Here is a 19,528-nt window from a genome sequence, read left to right as displayed (position 1 = left end):
AAATCTGACTTTCTAGAAGTCTAACTACATGAGGTCTGATCCTCAGTCACTTACAAAACAAAATCAGACATAAATGGGCAGGACTCTAGCACTGTGCATTATAAAAAGCACTTCCATGAGAGACCCAAAGACAACATTAAAAAACATTACCTGTTGGCTTCTTGCCAATGTCAACAGCTGTATCTGTTGGGATTGTGTCTCTGAGCCTGAGGCCCAAGTTGATTTGATTTAATCATTTGATTTTATTAAAGCACTCCATAGTTTTGGCTTGGACCCTCAGATTTTTTCTTTTTCTCCCATCACTGAGAAAAGCGTATATATGCTAATATACATTAATATACACATGTTTACAAAGAACACCTCCTCTCCTCCAAGAAGTCTCTTTATGTTAAGATTTTAATTGGCTGGGTGTGGTGCCTCACGCCTGTCATCCAGCACTTTGGGAGGCCGAGGCAGGCAGAAGATCTGAGGTCAGGAGTTGGAGACCAGCCTGGCCAACATGGTGAAACCCCATCTCTACTTTAAAAAAATACAAAACTCTCTTCCTCTCTGGGCTCGGACCGGCAACATGGCCAAACGTACCAAGAAAGTTGGGATCGTCGGTAAATACGGGACCCACTATGGGGCCTCCCTCCGGAAAATGGTGAAGAAAATTGAAATCAGCCAGCATGCCAAGTACACTTGCTCTTTCTGTGGCAAAACCAAGATGAAGAGACGAGCTGTGGGGATCTGGCACTGTGGTTCCTGCATGAAGACAGTGGCTGGTGGTGCCTGGACGTACAATACCACTTCCGCTGTCACGGTAAAGTCCGCCATCAGAAGACTGAAGGAATTGAAAGACCAGCAGACGCTCCTCTACTCTTTGAGACATCACTGGCCTATAATAAATGGGTTAATTTATGTAAAAAAAAAAAAAAAAAAACAAAACTGGCGGGGCACGGTGGCTCAAGCCTGTGATCCCAGCACTTTGGGAAGCCGAGGCGGGTGGATCATGAGGTCAAGAGATCGAGACCATCCTGGTCAACATGGTGAAACCCCGTCTCTACTAAAGACGCAAAAAATTAGCTGGGCATGGTGGCGCGTGCCTGTAATCCCAGCTACTCGGGAGGCTGAGGCAGGAGAATTGCCTGAACCCAGGAGGCGGAGGTTGCGGTGAGCCGAGATCTCACCATTGCACTCCATCCAGCCTGGGTAACAAGAGCGAAACTCTGTCTCAAAAAAAAAAAAAAAAAAAAAAAATACAAAACTTAGCCTGCCGTGGTAGCAAGTACCTATAATCATGGCTACTCGGGAGGCTGAGGCATGAGAATTGCTTGAACCCAGAAGGCAGAGGTTGCAGTGAGCTGATATTGCACCACTACATTTCAGCCTGGGAGAGACTGAGAGTGTCTCAAAAAAAAAAAAAAAAAAAAATTAGCAGCTTATCTTTAGAACTTTGCAGCAGCCCCGCAGCTGAAGTAAATGTGGTAAGCACTGTGGGAGGGACTGGACGGTGGTTTCTGCTGCCTGTTCTCTCTGCTGAGATGCTCACGCTCTCCTCTTGCAGACATGATATGGGTTACAATCAACACATTTTAAAAATGTGAGCTGGGGTCGGGAGCCTGTCAGCTGTGGGAGACAAACCTCTTACTCCAGGCATGGGCTGGAAAGCCCCACTTCCAAGTATGGAAGAGAAGGAAAGCCGGGAAACCTCAGGCATGAGTCTGGGCAGGGCTGGGGGTGGGGCAGCATTCCTCCCAGAGGAGCCAGCCCTGCTCAGGGCGACAGCCAGCAGGGACCTTCGCTGGGGTACTGTGGATGTTTCTGTGGGACAGCACGGGAGGCAGGAAGGCAAAGGGCACCCAGGAAGTGAGCTCGGCCAGTCCAAGAGCACACCAGAGCCACGAAGCTGCCACGTGCCCTGACCTCAGCCCCTGGGAATGCAGAGTTCTCAAGGCTGCCACTGAAAGAAGGGGCGATTTCATTTTGGATGAGGGGTTGCGGCTTTTGTGGTCTGAGAGACTCAGGACAATTACCCCCACCTCCAAGGGGGCAAGATGAGTGGCTGCAAAAAATTTAAGTCACACTGTGGGGGCTGGAGTCAGACAGACCAAGGTTGGAACCGGCAGGTACCACAGAACCCCAGGTCCCTTCCACCCATGTGGCACTCCCACTGATACTGACACGGAACCCCAGGCGAAGGTTACCAACTACTTCTACTTCACAGAAGGTGGAGTGAGGTAATACATGAAAAGCACTTAACGAGGGGGGTCCCAGATAGGTCCCAGGCCACCCTGTTTTACAGATGTGAATACTGAGGCCAGAGCCATGAAGACCACTGCAAGGTGGTCCCTAGTATCCAGTGAGGAGCTCAGGACACAGAAGCCGGGACTGATGCTCATGATCAAAGAGCCCTCCAGCTCAGGGAATGTCTCAGTAGCTCCCTCAAGTCCAAACCGAAGACTATGGCCCTTGGGAGATCGCCGACGTCAGGAGTTCAAGACTAGCCTGACCAATATGGCGAAACCCTGTCTCTACTAAAAATACAAAAAAAACTCAGCCAGGTGTGGTGGCGCACGTCTGTAGTTCCAGCTACTCAGAAGGCTGAGGCAGGAGAATAGCTTGAACCTAGAAGAGGCTGCGGGAGCCGAGATGGCGCCACTGTACTCCAGCCTGGATGACAGAGCGAGACTCCCACTCCCAGGTTTCAGAATCCCTAACTCCTCTCTCGATTCAGGTGGCAGGTCTGACCTGCAGCGTCACCTCTGAAGTCCCCAGGATGAGGCCGAGCCCACATCCAGGGCTGCTCGCACCAAGTGTTCGTTTTTCTCCTACTCCGGCACATTTCTACCTCCCAACTTGGGTTCCAGCAACATCCTCAAAGAAACAGGGCCGACTCCCACGACCCCAGGCCCAGGGCTCAGGCCACAGGGTCCCTAACCACAGCTCATGAAGGACACTCACCGCCTCCTCTCCCCACTGACAGCCCGACAGGAAAAATGCTGTGGCTGCAGAGTCATCTGAATGGAATTTCTGTTCATAAGTTGGGAGTGGGTCAGCCTGCCCCCCAGACTGAAGCACCTGGCCCTTTTCAAATTCCTTTTGCCACATTCCACATATTTCAGCGCTGGTGATTCCCACTGAAGGGCTCTGAGCTGTGGTCCGTGAATGTGTTTGTTTTCTGAGCCCTGAGCCCACACAGGAGGCCTGTGGGGCCTGACCCCAGCCCTTCCACAGGAAAACCCCCTGCCCTCGGGACCCGCTCCCGGGACAAGGAAATGGTCATTTTAGAGGCCAGGATACGTAACTCACACAGGAAAGGCGGGCCTGTGGCATTTCCCTCTTCTCTTTTCAGCATGCCCATCTCTTTTCTATTTTTTTTTTGAGACAAAGTCTCACTCCGTTGCCCAGGCTGGAGTGCAGTGGCACGATCTCGGCTCACTGCAGCCTCTACCTCCTGGGTTCAAGCAATTCTCCTGCCTCAGCTGCCCAAGTGGCTGGGATTATAAGTGCCTGCCACCAAATCCAGCTAATTTTTGGCTTTGGGTTTTTATTGAGATGGAGTCTCACTCTGTTGCCAGCCTGGAGTGCAGTGATGCAATCTTGGCTCACGGCAACCTCTGCCTCCTGGTGGGTTCAAGTGATTCTCCTGCCTCAGCCTTCCGAATAGCTGGGACTACAGGCACACGCCACCATGCCTGGCTAATTTTTTTATTTATTTTTATTTTTATTATTTATTGGTTTTTTTTGAGATGGAGTTTCGCTCTTGTTACCCAGGCTGGAGTGCAGTGGCACAACCTCAGCTCACCGCAACCTCTGACTCCCAGGTTCTAGCAATTCTGCCTCAGTCTCCTGAGTAGCTGGGATTACAGGTGCCCACCAATACGTCTGGCTTTTGTTGTATTTTTAGTAGAGACGGAGTTTCATCATGTTGGCCAGGCTGGTCTTGATCTCCTGACCTCAAGTGATCCACCCGCCTCAGGTTCCCTAAGTGCTGGGATTACAGGGTGAGCCACCGCGCCCCACCAAGGGCTTTTTAAATTGCTTATCGTCTTGAACCTCCACTGCAAAACGACAAGGTGGGTGCTGCTGTCATCCCACTCTACAGGAGGAAACGGAGGGTAAAGTGACTCTCCCACGGCCTCAAGGCTGGAGAGTGGGAAAGACAGGTTGGAACCAGGTCATCCAGGAGAGAGGCTGGCCTTTCTGTTCTTGGAGCTCCCGGGGGCACCCCCAGCCCTTTCAGAACCCACATCATCACCCAGGAGAAACTCTAAATTTCTATGTATCTATATTTCCTGCCTTATCTCCTCAGCTAAATTACAAATGCCTTTGAGAGCAGGGACTCAGTCAATTTATTTCTCTCCATCCTGACACTGCCTGAGGCTAGTGAGATGCTCAGAAAACACGTGACAGGCAGAGGCCTGCTGGACCCAAGTCAAGGCAACGAAATGTGCAAACTTGATTTTTGTAATATGAGCACGAACTAAGGTAAAACACCTCGCTTGGGAGCGGCTTCATCCGTCACCACGCCCCCCTCCCCCTGGAAAATGCCTAGAGAAATTTCCTTTCCTTTATTTAACAAACAGAAGCCATGAACCCATGACAACATCTTTGCATTCTACGGAAGCTTACAGAAAATGCATTTCTGAGGCTGGGCGAGGTGGCTCACACCTGTAATCCCAACACTTTGGGAGACCAAGGCGGGCGGATCACCTGAGGTCAGGAGGTTGAGACCAGCCTGGCCAACATGGAAAAATCCCATCTCTTACTAAAAATACAAAAATTAGCCGGGCGAGGTGGCTCATGCCTGTAATCCCAGCTACTTGGGAGGCTGAGGCAGGAGAATTGCTTGAACCCAGTTGGTGGAGGTTACAGTGAACCGAGATAGCGCCGCTGCACTCCAGTTTGGGTGACAGAGCAAGACTCTGACTCAAAAAAAAAAGAAAAAGAAAATGTGTTTCTACCAGGTGAGGTGGCTCATGCTTGTAATCCCCGCATTTTGGGAGGCCAAGGCGGGCGGATCACCTGAGGTCAGGAGTTCGAGACCAGTCTGGCCAACATGGCGAAACCCTGCCTCTATTAAAAATGCTAAATTAGCCAGGTGTAGGTGGCAGGCGCCTGTAATCCCAGCTACTCAGGAGGCTGAGGCAGGATAATTGCTTGAACCCAGGAGGCGGAGGTTGAGGTGGCACCATTGTTCTCCTGCCTGGGAGATAAGAGCAAGACTCCATCTCAAAAAAAAAAAAAAAAGAAGAAGAAGTAGAAAAAAGAAAATGTATTTCTGCAACCTGGCCCAGAGGAGGTTCTTTGGTGCGAGTTGGGCCTCCTGGGTACAAAAGGCATCACTTCCTGCCCTGTGGTATGTCTGGAATCCAGACCCTCTTCCTCATTCCAAGCCCAGACTTAAGAGAGGCAACTGTCACCTTGCAAATGGACAACCGGTTCGGCTTCTCAGTCTCCACACCCGAAGCCACACCTGCAAATCAGCATCGCCTAAACGCATGTTCTTGAGGATTGCAGCAAGGGGACATTTGTTTTCCTTACAGAAAGTAAAAATGTTTCCAAGGAGCATGGGCCGCCTCTGTCACTCGTCAGCTTCCAAACACACATCCTGTCACGCCATCCGACTCCTTGGAGGGGTCAAATGAGCCCTCTCCTTCTCAGCTTTCCCCTTGCTTCCCACATGGTTATTTATATTTAGAATACCTCGCTTTCTTAATCCACCGGGCTACCCTCCCCCTTGTTTGAAAAGATCACTTTCAAGTCATTCTTTCCAGAAGGCTTTCCTGGAGGAGGTGGCTGCAGGCTGGTCCTTTCCCCTGGGTGCCTCTGCTCAAGAAGACATGATGATGAGCAACGTTACTTGCCTTCCGAAAACATCAACGTGCCAACAGGAGAAAACACTGCAGCAAAGCTTCCAAAAACTCGATGCAGCCAGGCAGTGGCTCACCCTGTAATCCCAGTGCCTGGGGAGGCTGAAGCAGGAGGATCGCCTGAGGCCAGGCGTTAGAAACCAGCCTGGGCAACATAGCAAGACTCCATCGCCACAAAAATTATTCTTAAAAATTAGCCAGGCATGGTGGCGTGCACCTGTGATGCCAGCCACTGGGGAGGCTGAGGCAGGAGAATCGCTTGAACCTGGGAGGTGGAGGTTGCAGTGAGTCGAGATCACACCACTGCACTCCAGCCTGGGGGCCAGAGCAAAACTCTGTCTCAAAAAAGAGTGAAATAATCAAATGAATATATTCAGAACATGTGGGAATCGGAAACTCACAACCCATAGATGCCACTGCCTAACAACAGCAATAAGCAATTGGGGGTGGGCTGGGCGCTGCGGCTCCTGCCTGTAATCCCAGCACCTTGGGAGGCCGAGGCAGGCAGATCACCTGAGGTCAGGAGTCCGAGACCATCCTGGCCAACATGGTAAAACCCCATCTCTACTAAAAATACATAAATTAGCTGGGTGTGGTGGCAGTGCCTGTAATCCCAGCTACTCAGGAGGCTGAGGCACGAGAATCACTTGAACCCAGGAGGTGGAGGCTGCAGTGGGCCAAGATCATACCACTGCACTACAGCCTGGACGACAGAGCAAGACTCTGTCTCAAAAAAAAAGAAAGAAAAGAAAAAGAAAATAAGGAACATTCAGGAAAAGGGGGAAGAGTCATGTGTAATATTAGAAGACTTTTGACATCATCTTTGTACACTTTTCTCAAAGCAATAGATGTATTCCTAAGCCATTGGAGGGGAGTTTTTCTAAGCAGAGGCAATCCCAGCTTGAACACCTCTCAGGAGCTCACAATCTAAAACAAGGAGGCAAACTGCCTAATAAAATGAAGATCCTTCTGTGATAAAAACAATCTTCCCAGCCGGGCACAGTGGCTCCCTGTAGTCCCAGGACTTTGAGAGGTAGAAGCAGGTGGATCACTTGAGCCCTGGAGTTCGAGACCAGCCTGGACAACACAGTAAACCCCAGTGTCTACCAAAAATACAAAACCTAGCCAGTCTCATAACCCCATCTCAAAACACATCAATAAATTTAAAACATTTTAATTGCCCCTTAATTCATTTCATAACTTTGGATTTTAGGTGAGGTGGGTTTTCTGAAAACATGACCCTCTTCAGTAAGTAAAAAAGTCTATATTAAATACAAGCTGCCCAAATTAATCCCCCACAGAAACCACAGCATCATAGAAACACCCGGCACGGAGAAGGCTTCTGTCCCCACATGAATCTGAACACGCTGGGAAGGAGACACTGACAGCTGCAGAGACTAAGCATCTCAATTTATCCAAATGGCAGAGACCAGCGGTGGGTGTTCTGGAGACACAGTTTTGTAACTGCTCCACATCAGTCCCGGAGGGGGCCACTCTCTAAGGATGGGGAGGACAGGGAAGCTGCTTTCAAATGTCTCCTTCACCGGCTGTACATAGGGAGCATGTCAGCTAGACAGTCTCCTAAGGAGGGTGGTGGTTTGGGGGATTCTGCTCCTCGTCTCTCACCATACTGGGTTCATTATCAAGGCAGATATCATACAAAGTTATCAGAGAACCAGGCAAAGACATTTCTAGTCTTTACCCACCTGAGACAGAAAAGCAGCACCTGTGAGGTCAGCCAAGAATACAAGCAAGACCCATTTAAAAGTCTTGGCTTAAAAAAAAAGGGGGGGGTATAGTAACTAGGACACAAATACACACACATATACACACACACACACGCACCCCTTTCATTTTATTTGAAAAAAAATTTTAACATACTGCCCTTCCAGGAAATAAAAGTTAATTAGAAATGCTAAATCTGCTGGGCGTGGTGGCTCACACCTGTAATTCCAGCACTTTGGTTTGGGAGACTGAGGCAGGTGGATCACCTGAGGTCAGGTGTTTGAGATCAGCCTGGTCAACATGGTAAAACCCTGTCTCTACCAAAAATACAAAATTAGCTTGGCATGGTGGTGTACGCCTATAATCCCAACTACTCGGGAGGCTGAGACAGGAGAATCACTTGAACCCAGGAGGCGGAGGTTGCGGGGAGCCGAGATCATGCCACTGCACTCCAGCCTGGGCGAGAGAGTGAGACTCAGTCTCAAAAATAACAATAATCATCATCAAAAGCTAAATCCAGGCTGGGTGCAGTGGCTCACACATGTAATCCCAGCACTTTGGGAGGCTGAGGCAAGCGGATTACTTGAGGCCAGGAGTTTGAGACCAGCTTGGGCAAAATACTGAAACCCCCTCTACAAAAAATAAAAACGTTAGCCGGGTGTGGTAGCACACACCCAGAGTTCCCAATACTCAGGAGGCTGACGTGGGATCACCTAAATCCAGGAGGCAGACACTCTGTGAGCCGAGATGGCACCACGGCACTCCAGCCTGGGTGGCAGAGCAAGAGTCTGCTCAAGGAAAAAAGAACAAAAAGTAAAAGACAAAAAATAAAATGCTAAAGCGATTTGCGCAAAAAAACATTCAAGCATACTTATTTTTATATGCAGTATCTATATGCCTATTCTTTTTCTGGAAAAACATACAAGCCGCTCCTAACAGTGCTAATCTTTGGGAAGAGGATTATTGCTGCAGTTAAACGAAATGCTGGCTCTCTCCTGCAGACAGAAAGAAAGTGAGGACATGGACAAATGGGGTCTGCAGCACATGCTGAGTAGAGGAATATAAATGGCTTTTTAACGTAAACAGTCAGCAGGAAAGCCATGGTTTGCGCTGTATATACAGAGACAAATAAATCCAGCCTTCCATGTACACATGGCGTGTTTTGTTCTAGGGATCGCTCTTTGCCTGGCAACCACTGGCTCGATGGCAAAGCAGATTCAGGCAATCTCAGAAAAAAAGTCACTAATTTCTTTACAGCAAAGAAGTGCTTCAAAAAGCGCTTCAGAACTCAAGTGTTCCACCAAGATCTCTACAAATTAATACCTTCTTCAAATCCAAATGAAAGAGAGTATCTTTATGCGGTAATAAGCAGCATTTTATTTTATTTTATTTATTTTTTGAGACAGAGTCTCACTGTGTCACCCAGGCTGAAGTGCAATCGCGGGATCTCGGCTCACTGCAAACTCCACCTCCAGGGTTCAAACGATTCTCCTGCCTCAGCCTCCTGAGTAGCTGGGATTACAGGTGTGCACCACCATGCCCAGATAATTTTTGTATTTTTAGTAGAGACAGGGTTTCACCATGTTAGTCTGGCTAGTCTCAAACTCCTGACCTCATGATCCGCCAGCCTCGACCTCCTAAAGTACTGGGATTACAGCTGTGAGCCACCGCACCTGGCCAGCATTTTATTCTTAAAAAACATTTATAAAAAACTTAAAACAACACATCCAAGGGTTGAAGTCAGGGACTTTCTGCAAATTTAGGAAACTGATTCTACCCAGGAAAATGTTTTAGGGCATTTAATTCCAACCCATCTTCATGCCTACATTGGAAATGTCAGAATTCTTAGGTGCCAAACAGCAATGAATATAACAGATCCATGTGTCATTTTAGGTGGCCAAATACATTTGTGCAATAAAACAAATCTAATTCAAAAGAAGGTAAAAATCTCAAAATAAATGGACCAATATGATACACCCTAAAATATTAAGAAAAACAAATCTATCCACACGAGGACACTGGGTGGCTTTGCAGCTAGTGACTGCCTAGAGATAATTTTGAAACCAAATGCCACACTTAATTAGCCAGTGGGTTTCGCATCCCGTGTGTGATGGAGGGAAATGCATTAAGAAAAAGATTCCCCTAGGCTCCATTAGAGCCCTAATGAGATGGCGAGGGAAGAGGGGTGCTGGGTCAGAGGCAAGGCACTCAGGATTGCCATGGGGCCTTCGGAAAGTGCACGCCAGGGCCTTCTGGACAAATGGGGTACTCTCAACCACACGCTGACTACTGGGTCTATCTAGACAGCTATTCCCATGAGGTTGTCTGCAGGAAGCAGATGCGCCCACACTTCACGCACCCGGCTGATAGAGCAGTTCTCAGATTACATGCAGGAGGGGTAAAACGTGCCCTAAGCTATCTGCAAAGGTGCACGCCACACTGAGAGCATAAAGACTCTGTTACTTGGGAAACGCTGGCCACAAAAAGAAAAAAAAAAATGTGCCTTAAGCTCATGTAACCCTTGTCCGTGATTTCATGACCAGAGACCAATACATGAACAGAGTCTCAGTTTTCAAAAGAACAAAAGCGGGAAGATTCTGCAAAGTACAGACGGCTGAACTTGGCATCAACCCTTCAACAGACCTTCCGGCTTATTGTAGTCATCAAGCACACACTTAGGAAAAGAAGCGGTCTGTCAGAAGCAAGGGTGCGTTCACCAAACACAAGTCATTTCAGACTGTCTTTCCCTGAAAAGGAACAGTAACTATCAGGTATGGTGGCATGTGCCTGTAATTCCAGGTACTTGGGAGGCTGAGGCAGGAGAACTGCTTGAACCCAGGAGGCAGAGGTTGCAGTGAGCCGAGATCACGCCACTGCACTCCAGCCTGGGCAACAAGAGCAAAACTCCATCTCAAAAACAAAAGAAAAGGGAAGAGAATGCAATGCGATCTGGGGCATGGTGAGAGGAGTCTAGATAAGATCTGGAGAACGCGTGTCCAGACCACAGCACGTGGGACGCATGTGGCCCGGGACAGCTCTGGATGGGGCCCAACACAAATTTGTAAACTTTCTTAAAGCAGTATGAGGTTTTATCATGACTCTTCTTTTTTAGCTCATCAGTGATTGTTTGTGTTAGTATATTTTATGTGTGGCCCAAGACAATTCTTCTTCTTCCAGCGTGGCCCAGGGAAGCCAAAAGATTGGACAGCAAAGGCGGTGAGGCCACCAGCTGCCTCTGTGCTGAGCAAACCACACTGGGGTCTGCGTTCAGGTGTGGGGACAGCTGTGGAGTGGCCCAGAGAAGCCTGGAGCGTGATGGACATGAACCGCCAGGGCGGGTGGCGAAATGCGAACCCATGCCACAGGAGAAGTGCTCCGAGGACCCAGAGGCTCACTTGGGAGAGAGAAGTGGTGTCTGCTGTTCTTCAAGCCAAGTGGTCTCCTGGGAGAGGACGCCGGAGTCCTGGGGGATACACTTCCTCAGGAGATGGGGTGCTGGGGTCATGGGAGACACCCAACACAGGGAGGACGACCATAATGGGCACGCCCCCTCAGTAGGTAACACATGCTGATGTCCCTTGTCGAGCCCCCCACGCCCCAGGCCTGAGGCTCGGGCCACCTGGTTTGGGACCCAGCCTCTGTCTACACAGGTGTGGATGTGACTCAGGCTTGACCCTTCAGCGTTTACACATCCCAGCCGCAGTGACCAGTTATGGGGTCGGAGGGCCACGGGGTCAGAGGGCCACTGTGCCAGCCTCCTTCTGCTGGGAGTCTGGGAAGGCAGGAGGCAGACCCAGAACTGCTGATGGTCCTCAGGCCACTAGGAGATGGGGAGCACTCCGCCAGAAGTCAGGGTCCAGAGACAAGCAGGGTGGGAGCAGGGGAAGGACACACACCAAGACAGCATCTGTGCCACCCAGGCCTAAAGGTGACCGACGTCTGAACCTCTCCCCTACAGGCGACTTGGACCCTTCTGAACCCAGGTGTCAATATTCTACACACCCAGATAAGGGGGAAAACATGGACCAGAAACGCTGAGGGATGTGGCAAGGAGGCAGATCCAGGGACAGAACAAATTTAAACGGAGAAGAACAGGTAAATCACAAGGAAAAGCAGGGACGGGAACTATAGGTTAAAAGAGGCTTCAGGGACACAGCTACAAATGGAATGTGCAGATTTTATTTGGATTCAAACAAACCAACTGTAAAAAAAAAAATTAGGACACAATCAGGAAAACGTGAACGCTAACTGGGTATTTGCTAATATTAAAGAACTACCAGATTTCTTAGGTGTGATGCTGTGGTTATGCTTTTTAAGGGTTACTTAGTGAAATGCTTATGAAGGAAGTGATATGACAGCTGGGACCGTCTTCCAGATCACTGAGTGGGTGGGGTGGGGAGCAGTGTCCGTGAGTTGGTCACTGTTGAATGTGGGTAGATGTGGGGATTGGCTGTGCTGTTTTCTTTACCTGCATGATGTTTAAAGTTTTCCAAAATAAATAATGACAAGAGATAGATTCACAGACCAGTACCTACCCACCCCAGCCCCCGCCGGCCTCTCCCAGCTCAGATGACAGGACAGAATCCATTCAGTAAAACTGAGCACCTGATTAGTCAAAGAGATGGTCTAGAATTACACCCATATGCAAAGATTCACAGAGACAACTGGGCGTGGTAGAGCACACGTGCAGTTCCAGCTACTCAGGAGGCTGAGGTGGGAGGACCGCCTGGGCCCAGGTGGAGGCTGCGGTGAGCTATGACTGCACCACTGCACTCCAGCCCGGGCAACAGAGCGAGACCTCTCGCTTGCAAACAAACAAATAATCGAAGATACAGATATCATCAAATCAACAACTGACATATAATTATTGTCCTAGTAAGAAAATGAAGACAGGCCAGGCACAGTGGCTCATGCCTGTAATCCCAGCCCTCTGGGAGGCAGAGGCAGGCAGACCACTTGAGGTCAGGAGTTCAAGACCAGCCTGGTCAAGATGGTGAAACTCTGTATTAAAAATACAGAAATGGCCGAGTCTAGTGGCTCACATCTGTAATCCCAACACTTTGGGAGGCCGAGGCGGGCGGATCACTTGAGGTTGGGAGTTCAAGACCAGCCTGGCCAACATGGAGAAACCCCGTCTCTACTAATAATAGAAAAATCAGCCACACGTGATTAGGGTCACCTGCAGTCCCAGCTGCTCGGGAGGCTGAGGCATGAAAATCACTTGAACCTGGGAGGCAGAGGTTGTGGTGATCCGAGATTGCACCATTGCACTCCAGTCTGGGCAACAAGAGTGAAACTCTGTCTCAAAAAATAATAATACTCAATAAATAGAATACAAAAATTAGCAGGAATAGTGGCAGGCACCTGTAATCCTGGCTACTCAGGAGGCTAAGGCAGGAGGATCGCCTGAACCCAAGAGGTGGAGGTTGCAGGGAGCCAAGATCGTGCCACTGCACTCCAGCCTGGGCAACAAAGGGAGACATGGTCCCAAAAATAGGGGAAAAAGAAAAAGAAAATAAAGAGAAACCAGCTTCTGTGATAGTCTAGGTGCTTTGGAACGGGGAAGGGGTACAAAGAGGTAAAAAGGCTGAATTCTTCTCTCCTGTAATCCAAATAGCCATAAAATATGGAATGAACACCCAAGTGCCTGTGGTAAACATTTACATGGCACGCGCTATGCACGAGGCACTATCCTAAGTACTTGTCAAATATTATGTCGTTCAGTCCTTGACAACAACCCTCATAGGCTGGCAGCATCAGCTCCATTTTACTCACCAGGAAACTAGAGACAGAAATTCCGTAACTGGCCCCAAAGTCACGCTGCCGGGAAGAGCCAGGATCCAAACCTGGGAAATCCGGATCTGCATTTACAATCTGTTTTTTTGTTTGTTTGTTTTATTGTTGGACTCTCGCTCTGTCACCCAGGCTGGAGTGCAGTGGTGTGATCTCAGCCTACCGCAACCTCCACCTCCCAGGTTCAAGCCATTCTCCTCAGCCTCCCAAGTGGCTGGGATTACAGGTGCCCCCCAACCACACCCAACTCATTTTTGTATTTTTAGTAGAGATGGGGTTTCACCATGTCGGCGAGGCTGGTCTCGAACTCCTGACCTCATGATCCGCCCGCCTCGGCCTCCCAAAGTGCTGGGAATACAGGTGTGAGCCACTGCGCCTGGCCAGTCTGTATTCTTTTTCTACTATGCAACATACTTTAAATATTCACTGATAATAATGGAGTATTTCTGAAGAATCATGGGTATAAACCATTTTTACAATTGCAATGATGTACATGTCCCAAGCTGAAAAATGCTGCACTCATGCCTACATGTGCGCCTGTCTGGGGCTGCAAGGGTCACACCAAGATCTTCCCCTATCCCACACTGTTCCACCCAACCTTCAGATTTCACATCAAAACCTGAAAAATGAGTAACAGATGAGGCAGCTGTACTGTGAGCCGCCATGATCAAAAGAAAACTGTCTTGACCTGATCACATTTAAAGGGAGAAAAAGCAACGTCTTCTGATCTTAAATAGACTGAATCCATTCCGATTTTTAGCCCAGGGATATTGACCAAAAAAGACAAATAGAAAACTGTAGAACTGATGCATCTGGATGGAATTGTCCTAGGAAAACAAAGAGGAAACCCTATCCCTTGGACAGCAAAACTCACCACACCCTGTTCTGTGACTATTCAACCATAATCTAAAATAAAACCATCATTAACTGCAGAAACTTCACTTGAATTTACCTGTAACTGGTGCCTGTATTGAAACACCACAGTGAGCAGGGGAGAGACTGACGGATTTGATGGAAGGGAGAGATGAAGTGAAGCTTACATTGTTTCTTTAAAAGGATTTTATCATGTAGTTCATACAAAAATACACTGTGTGTGGTGCAAGAGTTACGACCAGCAAGCCACAGAAAATTTACGTTTGCTTTTAATTACAGACACCATGGCCCCCAAGTTTCCATGACGGGTTTCAGTCCTGAGTAACAGCACTGGGGCAACTTTCAATTACTGGACTTCCTTCTCATCACGAAGCAGAAAGCACATTTTTGAGATTTCACCGGAAGTTAGAAGAAGTCAGAACAGCAGTTTCTGCAAACCTCATAAAAGGGAGTTCTGATTCAGTCCTCGGATCTCGGCAGGATACATGAAGTTCAATTTTGTCTCTGAACAAAAAGCACAAGGGCAGCCCGCAGGCTTTGCACAGGATGAAGGGGGAGTTGGGGCCACGTCAGTGACTAAAAAAAGCCACATCATTAAAAAGACCTTTAGAAAAAAAACAGGCAGAACAGAAAAGAGGTCTGGCTCTCCGGCCTTCCAAGCAACTAGCCAATGTTTCAAGCCGTTAAACTATCTCTGTCTCACTTCAGAGCGGTCACTGCACACCTAGAAAGCCGTCTGAAGCAAACTCATGGCTCCCTCCATCACCACGCAGAATGTTTGATGTGAATATTTCTTAAGATACAATTTCATGAACAGAAAGGACCAAGTTGAATGTTTTTTTTTTTGAGACGGAGTCTCGCTCTGTCATCCAGGCTGGAGTGCAATGGCATGATCTTGGCTCACTGCAACCTCCACCTCCCGGGGTCAAGCGATTCTCTGCCTCAGCCTCCCAAATAGCTGGGACTACAGGCACCCGCCGGCACACCTGGTTAATTTTTTTTTTTGTACGAATTTTTAGTAGAGACAGGGTTTCACCATCTTCGCCAGGCTGGTCTTGAACTCCTGACCCTGTGATCCAGCCACCTCGGCCTCCCAAAGTGTTGGGATTACCAGCGTGAGCCACTGCACCCAGCTGACCAAGCTGAATTTAAAGGAGTCCAGCCAAGTGCTTTCCTCCAGCACTGTGACTCTGATCATCGGTTCTCTTGGCTTCAATTTCTCAACTCTAACATACTTTGAAAAGTTAGAATGGTGAATATTTACTGATTATTAGTTGCTACAAGATGTAATATACATGCATTTTGAGTTCTGTGGAAGAAAGACAATAGAAAAATGCAAACAATTAAATATTAAAGCAGGGCATGATAGGTCTACAGATATGAGACTCTTTTTTTTTTTTTTTTTTTTTTTAAGATGGAGTTTCTCTCTTGTTGCCCAGGCTGGAGTTAAATGGTACGATCTCGGCTCACCACAACCTCTGCCTCCTGGGTTAAGTGATTCTCCGGCCTCAGCTTCCCGTGTAGCTGGGATTACAGGCAGAGCCACCACACCCGGTTACTTTGGTATTTTTAGTAGAAATGGGGTTTCGCCATGTTGGCCAGGCTAGTCTCGAACTCCTGACCTTGTGATGTGCCTGCCTAGGCCTCCTAAAGTGCTGGGATTACAGGTATGAGCCAATGCACCTGACTTTTTTTCTTTTGAGACGGAGTTTCGCTCTTGTTGCCTGGGCTGGAGTACAATGGCGCAATCTCAGCTCACCAAAACCTCCACCTCCCGGGTTCAAGCAATTCTCCTGCTGCAGCCTCCCGAGTAGCTAGGATTACAAGCGGTGCCACCACACCTGGCTTTTTTTTTGTATTTTTAGTAGAGACACTGTTTCTCTATGTTGGCCAGGCTGGTCTTGAACTCCCGACCTCAGGTGATCCGCCCCCCTCAGCCTCCCAAAGTCCTAGGATTACAAGTGTGCACCACCTCGCCCAACCAGGAATTTTTTTAAAAGGAGAATCAAATCAGTGACCATAACTTCCAGTGGCTGCCTCTGTGCTCTGGTTCCCATCCCAACCCAAATCAGAAGACAAATCAATTAGCCATTGCTGTGGACAGCTACCCAGAGTCAGGTCTGAGTTGCTAACTGGGAGAAGAGAGCCAAACCTGCAATCCCTACATGTCTGAGCAAACCTCTCCCGCAGCATTCCAGAGCTGGGAAGGGAGGCAGGCCCAGGCTCGAGGTGGGGTTTCCACTGCTCCGGAGATGGGCACGTGAAAGAGGAGTTATCCTTCAACTTCTGAGTGGCCCAGTTAAGCAAACAAGTGAGCAGAAGACACACCTAATAGCTTTGGGAAACCACAAAATGACTGCTCTGTACATGATTTCTCTCAAGAAGAATGCCTGATCATCTTCGAGTTACTTAAATGGTAACTAAAAGGTAACTTAAATCTTTCTCAGGCTGCACTGATCAGCAGCAGTCTGGAGCATCACTGGCAAATATCAACACAGAGCTTAGTAAATACCAGTAATACCCAGAACTGTAAGGAACATCTTTATTCCACATTCATTCGCTTTTGTTCTTTCATTCTTTTTTTTTTTTTGAGACGGAGTTTTGCTCTTGTTACCCAGGCTGGAGTGCAATGGCGCGATCTCGGCTCACCACAACCTCCGCCCCCTGGGTTCAGGCAATTCTCCTGCCTCAGCCTCCTGAGTAGCTGGGATTACAGGCACGCGCCACCGTGCCCAGCTAATTTTTTGTAATTTTTAGTAGAGACGGGGTTTCACCATGTTGACCAGGATGATCTCGATCTGTTGACCTCGTGATCCACCCGCCTCGGCCTCCCAAAGTGCTGGGATTACAAGCTTAAGCCACCGCGCCCAGCCTGTTCTTTCATTCTTCTAGGTCTTTCTTCTCAGTTATAATCTCTTGTGAGGCAATTTTTTTTATTTTTCTTTTTCCCAAGACGGAGTCTTGCTCTGTCATCTGGGGTTCAAGGGATTCGCCTGCCTCAGCCTCCCGAGTAGCTGGACACAGGCGTGCGCCACCACGTTCAGTTATTTTTGTGTTTTTAGTAGAGACAGGGTTTTGCCATTTTGGCCAGGCTGGTCTTGAACTCCTCACCTCAGGTGATTCCCCACTTGGCCTCCCAAAGTGCTGGAATTACAGGCATGAGCCACTGTGCCCGGCCATTCTAGGGCAATTTTTTTGAATCCTTCATGAAATCCTCTTGTATGCTTGTAAGTCACTGGCGTGAAAAGTTTAAAAATACACCTTGTGTATTTTTTTTTTTTTTTGCAGTTCTGTGATGTGATACACTCCATAGGTTCAAGATATGAAATTAATGACTTAATGAGCATTTATTTTAAATAACAGCATTTATTGAGCACTCACTATATGCCAGGCATGGGGATATCATCTCATGCAGCCTTTACACAAGGCAGATGCTATTATCACGTCCCCTTTACAAATGGATAAGGAACCTGTGGCACAGAGGTGTCGGCGCCTTGCACAAGGACACACAGCTAATACATGGCAGAGCTGGGGTGTGAACTCAAGCAGAAGACAAAAGAATCTGCATTTTTAGCTGTATATAGACTGCCTTATTATGCAGAGGAAAAATGATATTTAAAAATACATGACAAATAATGGAACAAGGAAAAGACTCTCAAGGAACATTGCTCTTATGACTTTATTTATTTATTTATTCATTTAGGACAGTGTCTTGCACTGTTGCCCAGGCTCCAGTGCAGTGCCTCAAGCACGGCTCACTGCAGCCTCAACCTCCTGGGTTTAAGCCATCTTCCTGCCTCAGCCTCCCAAGTAGCTGAGACAGGTACACAACACCATGACAAGCTAATTTTTACGTTTTGTAGAGATAATGTTTGACTATGTTGTCCAGGCTGGTCTCGAACTCCTAGGCTCAAGTGATCCTCCCAACTTGGTCTCCCAAAGTGCTGGCTTACAGGTGTGAGGTGTCACGCCCGGCCTGCTCTTCACTGGACTGTTATCCTTTATTACTAATACACTAACCCAGGTTCCAGAAACACAGTCACCAGCAGGAGCTTGTCCTGGCTGTCCAGGCTCCTTACGAAGAAAGCAGAAAATCCTAATTTTCAAGACTGCACCTTTCTGCCATCTTTTACCACCTTGAAAGTGAATATAAAGAAAAGACACAGTGCTGCTGTAGAAACTGTTCCCTTCCTGGCTAAAGTGTTTACATTCAAGGAAGCGGGTGAGAGAGGAGTTGGAAGCCTGGAGGTTGCTACCAAGTCCTGCCCCACCCAGGGAGCTGAAGGGATGCAGGTGAATTCTCAGCCAAGCCTCTCATTTAATCTGAACTGAAGGGACCACCCAGAGCAGCCAGAGGGAGACTCCACTTCCCCTGGCTGGAGCAGGCTGACTAGGGATGCCGGAGCAGGGTCCCCTGACTCTGCAGGCTTTCTCTTTCCCTTGTCATGCTGGAAGTCCTGGGCCGACACCAGAGCCTCACAAAACTGTCCAGAGGAAGGCCAGTGGTCTGCAACCTCGGGTGTTGGTGCACCCACACGACCATGTGTTTTTGATCGGGCATCTAGCCCACACAAAGCTGAGCTCCATGGCTTTAAAACCAAAATCAGTACTCACGTCTGTGACACTCAAGTGGAACCTGGAGACGGACCTCTCCAGTCTGGATGACTGAGCAACACACACTAAGCCAGAGGGACAGACCAAATCCCCAAAGTCCAAATTTCACCCCTCCTGACCACCCATCATCTTCTTTCTCTTTAGAAATCTGAAAGCCATCTACCAACCTACTTTGTAAAACACGTCTAACTGCCTTAACTTCAAGATTATACACTTGCTTATAAAAACCGTTCTTATAACACACTCAAAGTTCTCATATCATCTAATTACAGCTTCTGCACAGCTACATAAGAATGTGTGTTTTGGAAGCTGGAAACATTAAGCTTCAATTACTTTTGTGCCTACCATGACAACAGGCAGAAATGGGACAATTTTGTGTAATTATTTTTTTCCTTTTGGTGTTTTCTCAGCTCTAGTCAAGGTGAGAGGAACCAGGCAAAATACATGCTTAGATGGCCATCCCAGACTCTTTTACGACATAAAAGAGAGATTAATTAAAAAAATAAATAAATAACACACAGCATTTTCTTTACCCACCATAATTTTTCAATTTTCTTTAGAAAAATGCAAGCTGGCTGGGCGCAGTGGCTCAAGCCTGTAATCCCAGCACTTTGGGAGGCCGAGGTGGGTGGATCACAAGGTCAACAGAACAAGACCATCCTGGTCTA

General features: G+C 48.1%; 1 protein-coding gene and 1 pseudogene across 3 annotated transcripts in view; one reads left to right on the top strand and one right to left on the bottom strand.

The window, feature by feature from the left end:
* The window catches only part of NXN (nucleoredoxin), a 165,176-nt gene that overhangs the window by 141,765 nt on the left and 3,883 nt on the right, over positions 1-19,528 (bottom strand). The window lies entirely within an intron of this gene.
* On the top strand, positions 546-18,915 carry LOC100386994 (large ribosomal subunit protein eL43 pseudogene; annotated as a pseudogene). Its single transcript, XR_013536469.1, has 2 exons — positions 546-980; positions 18,812-18,915. The product of XR_013536469.1 is annotated as a large ribosomal subunit protein eL43 pseudogene (transcript).

This window comes from Callithrix jacchus, chromosome 5 (genome assembly GCF_049354715.1).
Source record: "Callithrix jacchus isolate 240 chromosome 5, calJac240_pri, whole genome shotgun sequence".
Taxonomy (NCBI): Eukaryota; Metazoa; Chordata; class Mammalia; order Primates; family Cebidae; genus Callithrix; species Callithrix jacchus.
This window is presented reverse-complemented; position numbering and strand designations above follow the sequence as displayed.